Source organism: Ischnura elegans, chromosome 9 (genome assembly GCF_921293095.1).
Source record: "Ischnura elegans chromosome 9, ioIscEleg1.1, whole genome shotgun sequence".
Taxonomy (NCBI): Eukaryota; Metazoa; Arthropoda; class Insecta; order Odonata; family Coenagrionidae; genus Ischnura; species Ischnura elegans.
In genome coordinates this window covers 48,682,949-48,699,733 of record NC_060254.1, presented here as the reverse complement: position 1 = coordinate 48,699,733, position 16,785 = coordinate 48,682,949, and positions in this window count along the sequence as shown.

Sequence of the window (16,785 nt, the reverse complement as noted above, 5' to 3'; positions counted from 1 at the left end):
TACCCTTTCACTCCCAGTGGGCCCGCTTCACCGTCAACCTCCAAGCCACCGACTTGAGAATGAATGAGAATTTAAAAAATATTATATATAGGCCTGACAACACATCCACTCTCACAAGGTGGCAATACGACTTACACCAATGCGTCCGTGCACTTTCCTTGAGAAAAAAATCGTAGAGATGAATCTTAAGACGTTATAAGATAGAAAAGATGAGTTCCAAGGCCGTGTGAGGAGGTAGTTGGTGTGACGTTGGGTGCAGTGAGATGAGGATGGGACTCCTCGTGAGATACTAAATAGATGGATGTGATGGGGTGGGTTTCTAAGCAAATAAAAGCATTGAAAATGTTCAACTACTATGAATAATACATTTCAGCAATGCGTACATTAAGGTCGTCCTTGTAACAGGATCGCTGTACCCGAAGTCGATTCGCATATATTTTATAAATTATAACAATAAATTTATTGTCCTAGGATAATACCCTCTGGAATATATAAAGTATACATTAACATAGTTGGACTCAGTTACATGACCTTATAGGGAAATGTAAACGATGAAATGAAAAATGCCTCATTGAATAATTACAACAAAGAAGTAAGTACCATATAAAGAAGTAATCAAAACAAAGCAAAACTCAAAGAGTTATTTTGGAAGTGAAGATAATATCGTGAGACACTAAATACATGAATTTGATGAAGTGGGTTTCTAAACAAATGAAGGCATTGAAAATGTTCAACCACTATGAATAATGCATTTCAGCCATGCATACATCAAGGTCGTCCTTGTAACGGGATCGCTGTACCCGAAGTCGATTCGCATCTTTTTATAAATTATAATAATAAATTTATTGTCCTAGGATAATATCCTCTGTAATATATGAAGTATAAATTAACACAGTTGGACTCCGTTTAATGACCTTCTAGAGAAATCTAAATGATGAAATGAAAAATGAATAATTACAACAAAGAAGTAAGAACCATATAAAATGAAACTAAGCAAAACGAAGCGAAACTTAAAGAGTTATTTTCGGAGTGAAGATAATATCGAGAGATACTAAATAGATGGATGTGGTGGAGTGGATTTCTAAGCAAATACAAGCATTGAAAATGCTCTCCCGCTATGAATGATGCATTACAGCCATGCATACATCAAGGTCGTCCCATCAACGGGATCGCTGTACCCGAGGTCGACTTGCATCTCCTACACGTCTTTGTTTTTGTGAGTGAAAATAATATGTGCATAGATGGAGGTGAAAATTTCTTGGGAGTGGTTAATAAAATAATCTTAGCGGAATAAAAGAGAGTTTGAGGTTTTGCGAGTGCAGGTTTTATGCCGATAAAAATGTGCAGAAAGCGGTAAAATAGGACTTTACTTTGCCAACGCGTATATTTTTCCTGTTTTTTTCAAAGGCAATGCACGTGCACATTACTGTATGTGATTTTATCTCTCCCAGTTATTGGAAATATTCATGCCAAGACTAGATATAGGGATAGGCATCGTTCAGGCGCTGCGGTTACTCGAACGAAAAATAAAGAATCTACTATGCAAATAAACATTGCGCCGACTCTCTCAGGGACACTTATTGAGATTGGATTATAATGCAAATCTTAAGCAGCGCTATCCTGGGAAACAGTGAGGATGGATGGAATATAAGTACCAGAACTACTTACATTATGTATCGTTTGTTATTAAAGCCGTATTATGAGGTATGGTATCAATGGATTGCAAATGGATGCATGCCCGTAAGTTGCACTGGTAGGAAAATGCTGCTTTCTGTAATAAATTAATTTTAATTCTTGGATAACATGATTTTTAAAGGCATTTACTTTGAGTTCTTCCATAACTACACGTACAACCTCACGGAATACTTAAGGAGGATGCTTGGATGAAAATCACAAATGTTCATCGTGCGTATTCTTCAGCGGTAAATGGCACTGTCCGTTTTACTAAAGCAGCATGCATGAAAGTTCCCTATTACGGATCATTCTCCTGTTTGGTTGAAGATTTCCGTATAAACCTTGACAAAATAAACTTTTAGACAACAAAAACATTCCAATTTGTTTTTTTTTTTGTGATATTCTTATAGTCTCACTATGGCCTTCCCGACTGCTACTTTTCATGATATATTTGGGGTGTCTTTTATTATTCGACCGCGTTGCATGGTGAAGTAATAGCTTATAATCTCAGGACTCTAATGATAAAATTTTTTCTTCGAAAAAAAAAGACAAAATTGAAGGGCAGCTAAGATTTCAGGGACTTCAAGTAACACTTAAAAGGATAAAGGTAAGTTTATCTGCAGTGGACATTCGGCAAAGGGGAGATTTGGGACAGTAATGACAGAGGATGCTAGGCCAGGCATTTCGGAGGAAATTTAGGGTTAGTAGTGTACGCGAGGGATTCCTTAAAAATTCAGTCGAACATTCGGAACAGCTGGGCGAGTTGACTCCGTCTACGTTCCTCGTGCGTCAATTTAGACGACTGACTTCCCTCTCTTTCTACTTTTGTCGTCTTTCATTTCACGACCTATGTTTAATTTTCTTGGCAATGCGCAATAGGTAAACACTTATATCACAACTTTGCCTCCTCAAGAGAAATATATTCACTTCCTACAATCAAAGTTATATAGGGAAGGGTTTCTTTAATTTCACGACCTATTATTAATTTTCTTGGAAATGCGCAATAGGCTAACACTCATAACACAATGTAAACTTTTTAGGGTTTCCCGGCGTATAGATTGATGAAAAATTTCTCGGGATTCCCACCGGGTGTGGTATTGGTATTAAGAGTAAGCCCCTGAAGACGATGGCAGACTCAGCCATTGAAACGTTGGGAGAATTGACCCAATACCACACCCGGTGGGGCCGGTGGGAATCCCGAGAAATTTTTCATCAACTCATATCACAACTTTATCTGCCCAACAGAAAGATATTAATTCGCTACAATCAAAGTTATATGGGGAAGGGTTTCTTAATCTCCTCCCAAATGATAATGGAGACAATAGAAAGAGCTGGAAGAGGATGCTTTGATGAAGATCACAAACTAACTGAGAGAATTTTCTTCGGAGGTAAATGGCGCTGTCAGCTTTTCAAAGAAACATGCATGGAAGCTCCCTATTGCGGATCTTTTTCCTATTTTATCTCAGATTTCCGTATAACCTTGACAAAATAAGCAAATAATAGACTTCTAGATCACCTAAAATTCCAATTTGTTTTATTGGAGCTCTATTGCATCATAATGGCCTTCCTGACTGCTATTATTTTGCTTTATTTTCTGAAATAATTGAGGGCATCTTTTTCCTATTCGATCATATTTACGTCTAAAACTTGACGTAATATGTACCTGATAGACTTTTGGATCACCAAAACTTTTCATTTATCTTTCTTTTTGAGCTAAACCATATCATAATGGTCTTCTAGACGACTGTTATTTTTCGGATATATTTGTGATTTCTTTATCATTTAACTTTTTGTGAGGTGTGGTAATAACTTATAACCTCTACCTCTGAAATTATTGCTTTTTCTTAAAAAAGATAAAAACATAAAATTGACGGTTAGCAGCGATTTTGTTAAAGGATGAAGGAAGATTTATCTGCACTGGACATCTGGCAGAGGGGATGTTTGAGACAGTAATGGTACAGGACGCTGGGACAGGCGTGTGAGATGGGATTTAGGGTTAATAGTGTCCGCGTGGGATTCCTATAAAATTTAATCGATCATTCAGAACAGTGGAGCAGGTTGACTCCGTCTCCGCTCCTCGTACGTCACTTCAGACGACTGACCTCATCCTCCCCCCTCTTTTGTCATCACCTCCCACGTGACCTGCCCTCCGAGCAATCTGAAAATTCCATTACGCGGATACCTTAAATATTAATGACTCTTCCGTCTCCGGTGCAGTGGCTTCAAGTCTCCCTTAACTCGCTCAGGTCTCTTCATCATTTCAACCCCTCCTCCTTCTCAACCTTCTCATTCTAACACTCCCCTATAGCTCAAACTCATTTTCGAATCAGAACGCAAATTTTATCGCATCACCTCTATTTTATTCACGCTATTTTGACAGCTCCGACTTAGCTCCCGTCTCACAAGTCATCGTGAGGGACGGTTTCGTGACCACTTCGTTTTATTTGTTTCTTTGCTCGTGCCGCCGGCTCCTTTTTTCACGTTTGATTCCTGGAAATTGTATTACGGCAGGCCAAGAACTAGGGCGGAGGAGAGGGGGCACATGTCCCAGGCGGCAGATTTAAGTGGGCGACAAAATTTGAAAAGTTTATATAAATTTTATTTTTTATTAAATTATTTTACGTTAATTATTAATTTAAACCATTTATTTATTTATTTCAACTACACCCGAAGACAGCTCAATGAGTCCTTTAAGTCGTGGGATTTCGACAACTGACAAAGACACATACACACTTATACACTGGATAGGAGAAACCTACCCAGGAGGGACTCGAACCCACGACCTACGGTTTGGCTGACGGTTCGCCACCGAGGCCGGATTAATAATTCATTGAACATTAATATTAATAAAACCTGAAAATATCTTACGGTGTGTCATTTCAACTACCGTATCTCAAAAAAATTGCTTGCAGATATATTATATTTTGGAGGAGGGGGAGGGAGAGATCAAGGGGAGATCAGGGTAGGGAGGGCGGCAAACTGATCTTTGCCGCCCCTGAAAAACTCTAAGCCCTGAATTTCGGAGATTGTAACTATTTACGGCAATATATTTCCTCAGGTAGTAGTGTTTTTATTTTGCAGTTTGAAATTTTTTAGTTAAATTCATGAATCAATCAATTGATACAACAGAAATAGTGTTTTATTTAAAAAAAACTTCGATTATTCCAAACGTGAATGTTATCATTCACAATGCTCAATGTTTCCGGCTTTTATTTGTGGGCCACGATATAGGAAAATAAAATTCGGTTTTAAAAGGAAGACCTTGAAAATGACAGAAATTTCGAAAATAAAAATTATTGTGGAACGATCAAAGAAAATGTTACTCTCCCTGAAATTAAGTTTTATTTCCCGGTCGATCGACTTAAAAATCCCAAATTTTGGAATCTTGTCCCTTCGTATTTTCCATAATCCACTCAGTGTTTCGACAAAGATATTATTTCGAACAGTTTACCCATCGTTATGGCATGTACAAAGGCTAAATGGCCTTGGCTACCTCTAATTTTCTCTGCTGGTTTATATCTTGGTACATGCAAATTTTGGCTCAGGCGTGAGGACATCGGACGAGGAAAGTGTCAGATAAATCAAATTCATTCGTTCACAAGCTCGAAGTGATGGCCGTGTGAGTTCTATCTTCTCTTCTAGACTTCCATTACCACGCAAGGGTGATTTTTTTCATGATGTTGATCTAGCATTTTTTGCGGAGCCCTAAAAACCACTCCTGTTTTCTGTGCCAATTGGTGATATTAAGGTTTGCCTCTATCCTCCTCACTACTTCCCTTCAACTTCAACTGAAAAATTTTACTAGTGCATTTTCTCTAAAACATTTTTCATGTGTGATACAGGTTAATGTTTACATTAAAACATACAAATATAGTGAAAATTTTTAGAAAAAAAATCATATTGAATGAAGATAAAAATACCTTTGTAAATTTGCAATAAATTTTATTGGTAATTTTTATTGAACCAATACAATTTTTAAAAACAAATTTTTTCTTGGTGATTTTTTTACTGTACCAATAAAAAATTTCGTGGAAACTTACAAAGGTGTTTATCTTCCTTCAGCATGATTTTTCGCCGTGGGAAATCCAAATCTATCGATTTCAAAAAATAAATATTTTCAAACCATTTAATAAGAAGAAATTCTTAATGTCGAATAGACGTAGTCCGTTCAAAAACATTGAGTTGCAAATACGACTGAAGCAAAACCTATTCTAATTTTTCTTTCCTCTGATGCCCATTCAATGGGTCTGGTTTGACCCTGTTGAAAAACGATATCCCCGTGTGGCACAAAAACGTGAGATTGCTTTTCGGCCCTTATCGTTGTTCGATTGTCGTGGGAGTGGAATTTTGCCTTTGACATTTGAAATTTTTGTCCGCGCAATCTCCAAAACCGCCCGTGCTGCTTTTGATTGGACACTGTATATTATTTGGAGCGGGCAGCATCGGAAAAAAGCGAAAAATTAGTCTCTGGATTACATGGAACGTGATATCTGACGTTTGGTTTGTGATTGTAGAAATGCGATCTCTACTTACAAGAGTGCAAAATCTCTGTAAGGAACGGATGACTTGAATTTGCATCATACTGAGATCATCGATTGTACTCATAAAGAAACATTGTCAGGCTATATGGGCCACAATCTGTCTTGCATTTCAGTGGTAACAGAAGTAGGAGTATATATAGAGAAGTGGAAAAGGATAAAATCAGTTGATTTATTCGATAGTCACTCATAACGGCTCTAGGTACTTCATATATAATTGTTGAAAATGCACTAATGATCAAAAATGTTACAATCCTACATGATTTTCAAAATATTTTTAGCATTTATAGTAAACTTATATTACTTGAACTAATTGTGGTTTTCGACTCCATTTATTGAATGTGCTCAGGCAATCTATGCAACTAAAATGGTGGTGAAAGCTTAATCGATCCTATCATGAGGCATTGTGACTTGATAAAGACGATTGCATGAGGACAAGTGTACGATAAGAATAATTGTAATAATATATTTCCGTTAGGCGACCTTATTTTCATACCTTTGATTGAATAGTAAATTAGTGATAATTGGAAGGTAATATCGTATTCTAGAAATTATGCTTTATCTTTCCGTAAGTATTAAAAGGAAAATAATAAGATGAGTGATTAAATGTCATGGAAGCGGTGTACCGCATAATATCGTGTGGTGTCTTCACCGCACTTTCCGTCCCAACTTTCCCCTTCCAATTGAATTGCCTGTAAGCTGGAGAACGGAGGTTAACCCTTTCTAACCCAGAGCTGTTTCCGGGAGAAATCAAATTTCAAGATTTTTCATTTTGAAAACTTGAAAATTTTACATTCAATGATATTTATCCTGGCAGCTAAACATTTCGCCATTAAAATTTACACTACAAAATAATATTTAGTTTGGATATCTCCTAAATAGAGCTGAAAGTTCAAACATTTTTGATATTGATTACGAGCAACATTGGGTTATAAAGGGTTAAGTCCATGGCAAAGCAGGTTTCTTTGTGTTAATATTGCGATATTTTCATTGGCGAAAAAATCATAACCGTTCTCTAATGCTTTATTGACATGGTCGTCCTTTGCGTCTTAAATATATGCAAAGTAAGTCTTCACGTTTGCCTTAATTTTAAGGCTATCAATAAGTTTACATTCAGATTTACAACTTCTGGTGTCTAGTGTGATTCTATATTTTATCGATTGATGATCATGTGTAATTGATGAATTTAATTCCCTAATTCAAGCATTATTTTTAATCAAGTGGAGAAATAATCACTCTTTTTAGCACACACTGTGATATTAATGAATAGTCAGCAATCTATAAATAATATGAATCTTCATACATATTATAAACCCTCACAGTCATCTACTCCTGATTTTTGCTTAATTTTAGTTGAAACTTTTAAAGTGAAGTTTTGAGCATGTTTCATATTTTTACTTCACACAGAGTAAATAACAGGAATATTCCATCCATTCTCAATCTTTTTGTTCTTGGATATGGATAAAGATTTTTTTAAGCTGCTATTGATGCACTAAATTTTATTTTATAGCGAAAAATGAGCGGAAAATTCAATAACACCCGGACCCGTTGAATGTGGACGATTTAGATATAGAACTGTGATTCTTCGTAACAAATTATTTTCTTTCGACTCACCTGTGTGTACTCTCCCTCCCAATTACACCATGTAGTCCTAATAATTTCTCCACTCTTTATTAGTCATTCTGACTCATGCACGGCGTCAGGCTGACTGGATTATGCCCACCTGCAGTGGACGGCAAGCCTGTATAGGAAACAGGGCACCCGTTTTAACATTAGCGGATCAAACGGCGATGAACTGTAGAGCAAGGAGACTATGCAAACAGCAATTTCGTCGAGCGCGGGTAGGAAAATAACGTCGTTATGCACTTTTATTTATTACTAGCACATTATTGAGCCTAATATCATGAAACTTCATGTAAGTTATATGATTTCTCTAATTGCTTTGTCACTACGAAGGCGGAAACACGATGCATCCGTCTAAAAACCAAAAATGTGTGCTAAAAGTCGTTTTCAGAGCACACCAGTCAACGCGGATTACTTCCTATGGATTAATTTGCGTCAATGCTAATTAAATAGTCCACGAAGAGACAATATAAGAATTTCCGTTAATATTCACATTAAACTCTCCAAATTCACATTAAACACACAACAGGCACGTTATAAAATGTGTCCACATCTAAGGAAATTATAAAAGGTTTAACACAATTTACATCGTTTAATAATCAAATGAGCGGTATTTGAGTATTTTTGATTGATTCCATCTTGTGTGAAGGAATTTTGCAACAAGTAGAGCACCTAATTCTCGACCAATTATATTTAAACCTGTTTTTGGAGGGTGAACTTATGTGTGTACACCAAAATTACAGTCTCCATTTTTCCCTGCGAAATCCTTTAACAATTATTCACTGCGGAGTGCTCTCGCACATAATGACCTTTAAAATGATTTCTAGAAACGCTTTCTTATTGATTTTTTTTTCTCTCTTCATCCTCAAATGAGCAGTATTTGAGATATTGGACTTCGATCTTGTGTAAAGGAAGTTTACAACGAGTGCTAAATTTAATTCTCGACAAATCATTTAAACATGTTCTTGTATGGTGAACTTATATACACTTAACACTCGACATTTCCCCGCGGAATTCTTTAACAAATATTAACTCCGCGGCGCTCTCGCATAACATAACGACATTTATTATGATTACATTTTCTGGAAACCTATTCTTGGTGGTTATTTTTCTTCCCACTTCATCCTCACTCCATTTCACCCTCCACAACGGTTCCAACCCCTCGTCCTGCAACCGCCACCCCCTCCACCATATTAATGCTTCCCCTTCCACCCCCGTCTCCGGGCAATTTCCAGTAATTGTTGCCCAGCTGATTAACTGAGGTATTTTCTCCTCGTCCAAACTTACAAACTGCTCCTTTTCACACGCGCCCCACTTGCTGCATGGAGATACAAATTAGTATGTTCATTTTGCTGCCGCGTTTTAAATGCTTTAATTTGTTGTTTTATCGCAGTTAACCCCTTATATTTTTCCTGGAAATTTCCTTCTTCAGATTAATTTTTGAATAAATTATAATGAGGTTTATAATAGTTTACGAGGACAAAATTTAAGAAATTATATGATTAGCGTTCGCTCTTTTGAAACAAATTGCGGACACGTATAATTAGCTTTGCACATCCATGGAAATTAGAGGTGACACCATGGTAAGAATTTTAGCATTGTAACTGTTACATTATAGCCCCTATGAATTCCAATAGGCTGGTTTCCTATCTGTTTTAAATAAATGCCCAAATCGAAAGATTTTTACTCCTGGAGTACGTATTTCACGCTTTTAGATTTTAAAATGACGATATCTATTTTTCGCGATTAAATCAAAAGTAAAACTTTCAAGCGCAAAAAAAACGCGGCGGCTAAGTAAAATGCTGGGAAAAGACCGTGTGACGTCATTCTGGTCCCGGCTACCGCCGTGTGAAGCCACCTTGGTGAGAGGCTATGAGCGCCGCTACGATGCAGGCTGCTAGCAGATGGCGCTTAGCTTCAATAATTATTATTAATACCCTATAAAACGAAGGTAACTTTCCGACCATAGGCAATTTTAATTGGTGATTATTAAGATATTTTTCCCTGAGCTCTGTGCCACATGCATAGATTGGTAATCTCAGACGATGTAAAACTCCTGACTACTCGTAATGCACCTGGGTTCCGGTGACGTCAGGTGGAGTGGCATCGCATGGGCGCCAATCTGACCTTTTTCAAATAAGGTTATAATAGAGTATGTGCACTCGGGAGGAATACGACTGAAATGCAGTTTATTCGATAAAGTGTATCGTAAATATCATTACTTTCGATTAACAGCATTAATTGTTGCTTAGTTTGTTTAATAATTACTATTTAATATGCATTGTTTTCGCAACGATATTAGGCAGACGAAAACGCTCATCTATTGGCTCCTCAGTATGTGACGTCATTCTGGTCTATCTCATCAGCGTGCAAGGTGTTTATCGTGTTATGATCGTGTTTATGATTCAATATACTACGTGTGCATTGGAAAAAGTTGGTGAATCTGATCTGTGTAATGGGAAATACGTTTAAGAGCTTATCGTGGAATCAGGTTGCGTGAGGGTTTCTTCAAATAATATCCCGAAGGTGGATGCTTCAATGATTGACCGTGCTGATTATGTTGGACTATACCTACATGCCTCGGCACGAAGTTTTAATGTTGAACTGGAGCTTTTTTGTTGTCTTGTCTCATTCATAATAAAGAGAAATGGACGAAAAACCTCATCGGAAATTAGGTCTAACATAAGTGAATGAAGTAAGATTGTTTACAGTAGGTAATTGGCCAAAAGTTTGTTGGCACGATTCGAAGGTTTACGGAAGTAAAAGTGCCGGTAGGTAGATAACTATCGATATTTGTATTATTGTCATTTCAAATACCGATCATAATTTGATTTATCTATTTAACTATTTTCTATTCTATAATTATTTAACCTACTGACTCGCGAAAAATAATTTTTCATGTTCAGTTATGGCCCGTGGTGACTGCATGAATATCCATAGTTAATTATTAAATTGCCGTTACTGAGCTGGGTTCTTCTTCTTCTGGGCTATTTAAGGTTTTAAACGTAAGCACAAATAACTGAAGTTACATTTTGGTCCAGTTTAAGCAGTAATCTGATCTTAATTTCTTAAAAAAAAGCACTTTTAGTCGACGTATTTGTTCTTTCGTAGAATTAATGTATTCAAAAGCAGAGTTCTGATTATCTCAATGTTTCTACAAATTATTTTCAGTTCGCTAACATAGATATGTCAGTCAGATGTACATTTGCTTGGTTGAGGTGTATGAATAGCATTTGTGAGGTATGTCTAAAAATTGGTTATTGAAAACTTGGTCCGGATGAATGACGGAAATCTCTCGGGCTGGAAATCAAATGTTTGATAGTTAGATCAGACGATTTTCATTACTCAGATCAGACATTTCGATTACTTTCCATTCATTCGGTTTCAATATGCTTCTCGAAGCATTTGTTAGCACAATTTAATAATTGGTTCATTTTATATTTCTTCACAGCATAAGTTTATTGGTTTTCAAGGTACAAGTGTCTTGTTATGACCGGTTATGCTATCCATTAAGCGAGGAATCCCTGCGCGCGGTGCATTTCCAAAAAGTAGTCCCGACTTGTGATACGTAATAATGAGCTTATTTCACATTCGATTTAGAAAATATTAGCATCACTGTGTTTGGAATTAAATTACAAACATTTTGAATACCCAAACTATCACTTTTTATCGAAAATTAATTTTCCGTTTTTTAGTTAGTAGTACGGGTACAGTTACTAAGTTAGTTACTAATTAGTGACTTAGTTTTCACGAATTGAGTCGTACTATTTTCAAGGATCATCACTGTTTAAGTGTCTCTTAATTTTAATGTCACTATAAATCTGGAAACGAACGCAAATGCGAGAACCGAGGAGTAAGAAATACGATTAGGTAGTTCGAGGTAGAAAAGTTGATAGAGTCTTGTCGTCAGCGAAACCGAGAAACAAATGAATTAAAAGATGTAGATGATGGCATGTACACACTTTAAATCTAGTTCATAAGGCATTCCATGGCTTCTTTCCAAACTCAGTATACGCTGTAGAGGGGCTCACCCTAAAGAACAAGGAATGCCTGAGAACACGTCGAACAAAATGACGTCACAGCCTTGAGAATATGGCCGACTGGTGTTTCAGCGCATCATTAATTTTGCAAATTTTAATAATTAATATCTCGCTTAAAAAGTACCTCTCTATTCTCAGACTCGGAATTTAGCCTAATTGAGGTGTAAATTCTTTTTTAAGATCACTTCCCAAAAATGTGCACATACTCTATTGACCATTAACATTCGCCTAAACTGGGATTGCTTAAACCAAACAAATTGTATATTATGAATACACTTATGTTGGGTAACGTATCGCAATCAATACCTTTCGTTTTCTTTGATGAAGGAAACTACCCTATAGCAAGTGTGATTGATCCCAGTTGCCATTTCTACTTATATATCATATGCATAGTCGTTCTGTTCCATTTGCATCTTTAACTCCCGTATTATCATATTTCCCATATTACATCAATGTTGCCGAACACGTATTAGAGCGTGCAGAAATTAAGATAACTCGCAAAGAGACTAGCTTTTTTGACAACTAAATAATTCAATGCACTATATATAAATAACATTATGGGTGTTAAGTAAATAAAATCAATTTATCTATCGATCATCAATAATTCCATCCATGAATTGAGTTGAGTGGTCATGACGACGCTACCACGACACGATTTGAATTGAGAGTAACCATTATGATGAAAGAAAATCATATTCAATACATCATTCATCTTTTCATGTGCACACATTACCCTTCGTTCAAACAATTACCTTCGGTATGATTGGTTGTAGCAAATATCACCACAAGAAGTTTTTGTGCTCTTTATTTAATTCTTAAAAAGTTCCCGAATGTCTTCTTATCGTCTAAGATTTGATATGTGTATTTAGAAAAGGATCACAAGTGGTATAGATGGATCGTTAGAGGAACAGTTCCGCAGAGGAGTTTTAGTATTAGCACAGAGCTAGAGCATCAATCTATGCATAGCTCTTACTTCGCCCATACATTTCACCTTACTTTTCCCGTGCATATAGAGGACGAAACTATCCGCGTGTACTTCAATTGAATGTTGGAAGGGAGAATTTGGATCCGTTTGGAGTTTGTTTCGAAAGAGTTGGTTTCTCGGAGGAGTGCCAGGGAATCAGGAAGGATGAGGGTGGGAAGGATGTCTTTGGCGGCAATTTCACGCACGGGCTAACTCCCTTAAGTTTACTTTATACCCTGAAAAAGAAGAAGAACCAGTTCCCTTGTCACTTGGCGCACCGTTCCATTTCACCCTCTGCCCTGCACCCTTCCCGTACCCTCATTCCTCTTAGAAGAAAAGAAATTTCTCAAGGAAATAGCCGTAGATTAGCTGGTGGTGTACCTGAACAGTCTCATCCGCTAGCGTTCACGGGGCGATAAAATTTCAGAGGGGAAAAATCATTCGCCTTGACCGAGACCCTGGGTTCCAATAGGGTAGTTACCTTCATCAGAGAAAACGAAATGCATTGATCGCTATTCGCTACCCATCCATTAGGGTTTTCATAATATACAAATTATTTGGTTTTAGAAATCCCAGTTGAGCCACAGAGATCAGGGAAACATCTCTTAATAATCACTTATTAAAATTGTCTAAGGTCGGAAAATTTGCTTCGTTTGATAATGTAGAAATAATCCATATTTAAGCCAAGCGCTACCTGCTAACAGGGTACTCTGCTACCTGCTAGCAGCCTACGTCGTATCAGCGCTCAAGCTTCGCCTCAAGGTCACCTCACAGGGCGGCAGCGGGAACCAGAAATACGTTACACGGACTTTTCCCATCATTCCTACTTAGCCGTCGCGTTTTCGCGCGTTTGAAAATTTTCACTTTTCGTTTAATCGCGAAAAATAGATATCGTCATTCGAAAATCTAAGAGTGTGAAATGCGTACTCCAGGAGTAATAATCTTTCGATTTAGGCAATAAAAAAATAATAGCAAACCACCCTATTTAGCCAGCATCTGCCGTCAGTACATTTCTTTGCTAAATAGAACGGAAACATTTTATAAACATCACTAAAATTCTACCACTGCGCGGTATCAGAAGAATGTTACAGGCTAAGATCTACAAGGACATGTGTCACGACGAAAAATATTTTTTATACATTAGGCAACCATTTGTAGTTACGGTTGAATGTCGAATTTTGCAACAGTGAGTTTTGCAGCAACAGATCATACCTTAGGTATGATTTTTGCAAATGTAATATGTATTTAGAAAAAGATCACAGTTGGTATTGATGGATCGTTTACAGGTACGGTTCCTCAGGGGTAGTTTTGTATTAGCATTAGCACAGAACTAGAGAATAACTCTATGTATAGCTACATACAGTCCTCAGATTAGAGTAATTTATGCCCAGAACGCCATAAGTGAAATCGCCTATCATACCTTCATTGTATTAATGGAATTGATATTGTAATAGTATTCTTATAGTTGTATTAGGGAGATGAATAATGTTGGAAAAGTAAATAGGTTCTTATGCCGGATGTTAGGCATTAAATTAATAATAGTTTTATTTTGCAAGAAAAAATTGATTAGGGTACAATTTCTGTAAGTAATGAGCAATATCTAAACAAACTTCATCGCCAAAATTTGCTAATAAGGCCCCTAAACGAGCTCTTCATCTAGGATTTTCCATTTAAATTTTGGTCGCATGCCGGAAATCGATTCCGCCTATATTTTATCGGAGGCCTATTATACCTACTTTTAACTAGTATCTTAAGATAAAGAGTTTAGGGGTCGCTTTTAGGCACTTTCAAACGGCTCGTCTATATATTCTTTATGTTCATGTGCACGAAGTTACGTAGAGGAGGCCTCTGTTCTTCCCGTAAATGCTTGATGCATGCAGCCACTTAGCTCGCTTTTCAATCAATTTTCAAGGACTCCCTAACATGGCATGAGCGTAGAGCGATAAATATGTCCTAAATACTTGCAATTGCATGTTAGTACTTGTGAGGAATTGCATTGGAAAGCTAGCTATGAAGCTATGGATTCAAATGGCTATATCGTCTTAAGTATAAATCTCGGTTATGAGCCCTAATTATATCTCATTTCTCCGTGAAATTCAGATGCCTCTCTCATCAGCATCAGTATACCTACCCATGGGTATGCACGAAGGCAGGATGGTCTTCAGTGCACTTCTCCCGAAATTTTTCCCTGTGGCGACTACCCACGATACACTTCAGGAGACTTCCACGCCAAGGGCACCTGTTATCCTCTGACACTCAATTTTTCGATATAGTTACATTTTGGATTGCCTGCTACTACCAAACGATGAATTCAACTTTCACCATATGCAAAACGAACCATGCAACTGATATATTGAAATTTTTTTCCGATGCGTGCGAATTGCCATCAATATATCCATATAAACAACCCTATTACCCGAAGCAAATTTCTGGGTATGTGCCTATGGCGGACAGTACATCAAATGGCTCACCTGAGAATCATCAATAGCATTGTATGTAGGTGAAGAAGGGTAAAGGCCCCTTTGATCCTTCTTTACCTAAATTAACATCCCTTCACCGAGGTTTGTACTTGGGTGAGAGGCTGGGGAATGGAGGGGGGGGGGGTCGCCGCCGAATGTTTCGTCGCAAGGTGGATGGAGGGGAGGGTGAAAGGAGATGAAGGGGAATGGAGGGGAAGGAGGTGGAGGGGAAAGATAGGTTCGCAGGGGAAGTCCCCTCTTCAGTACGTCAGTTGAACAGCGCCGAGGCGAATCTCGATGCAGGTGGGCGGGAAACAGTTGACTGCGGACACGCGAAACACCCTTCCCGCCTTCGCCAGCGGGATTAGAGCCCCTTCCTCTCCTCAGTCGAGGGCGGTATCAGCTATCTACCTCACCCTATTTAGCGAAAGGAACACGGACTTCGAGATAGTAAAACTCACCTCGTTCGGCGGGTGGAGGATGAGAATAGTTAGCGGTTGAACACGCGGATTCTCACGACCATCGGAAGCTAGACTCCTTTGGAACTACTTTAGCGGAGTTGTGGACATTTTCTCCCTTTTAAACTATCGCCTGTATGGGCACCGTTTAGGTGACGTGGAAGCACGATTTCCCCCGTAAACCTCACGGTCTCTGAAGCACCTTCGATTGGAATGCCGCCTGGACTCTCTGGCCGAGGCATCGCGGCGCCGCTAAATACGGCACGCGCGACGCCGACGCCCGCTGCTGACCACGGATATGCGTCCTACGTCGAGATATATCGGCAAAATAGAGGAGGGATTGGATCGTCACGGTAGTGGAGAAATGTCACATAATTATACTCTACCGCTTCGTGAACACGCATTTTTGTTGGCAGGAAGTGTGTGAATTTGTTTCTACAGTTTTTCGAGTGCCACGAAAGTTGAAAAATTTGCAAACGTACCTTAAGGTTTTCCCTTCGCCCAGTTACGTCGTATTTCACATCATTTTATTTTGTCTTAGTTAAGTACACAAAATTTTGTAATAAGGGAATGATCCACCACTGTTACAAGTTTGGTTGAGAACGCTGCACGTTTTTGGAGATGAGCAGGATCATATTTTGAGAACGCAGACGATGGATAACTTTATTCCTGTGGTTTAGTATCTCTGTTTCATGAGTAGGAACACCTGTGAAAGTGTGTGTTTTTCGTTTCGTGTCTCTCGCCTCATTTTCATGCAATCTCACTATATCCCTTCCTTGTGTCTTCACAAACCCTCGTGGTCCTTAAATGCGCGCGGCGGTGGTTTAAATATCCATATAGTTCGGCGCATCGTCTGCCCTTCTTTTATGAAATTTGGCACACTGCTGATTTTTCAAATATTTCCATTTGTGACAGTTAACTCGAAAATTCCCGTAAAATTCTTTGAGTTACAAGTAAAATATCATTAAAAATATTGTGCCGAAATGAGACGACGTATTATGGTCCTCTTCCTTAACATTTTCCAGGGAG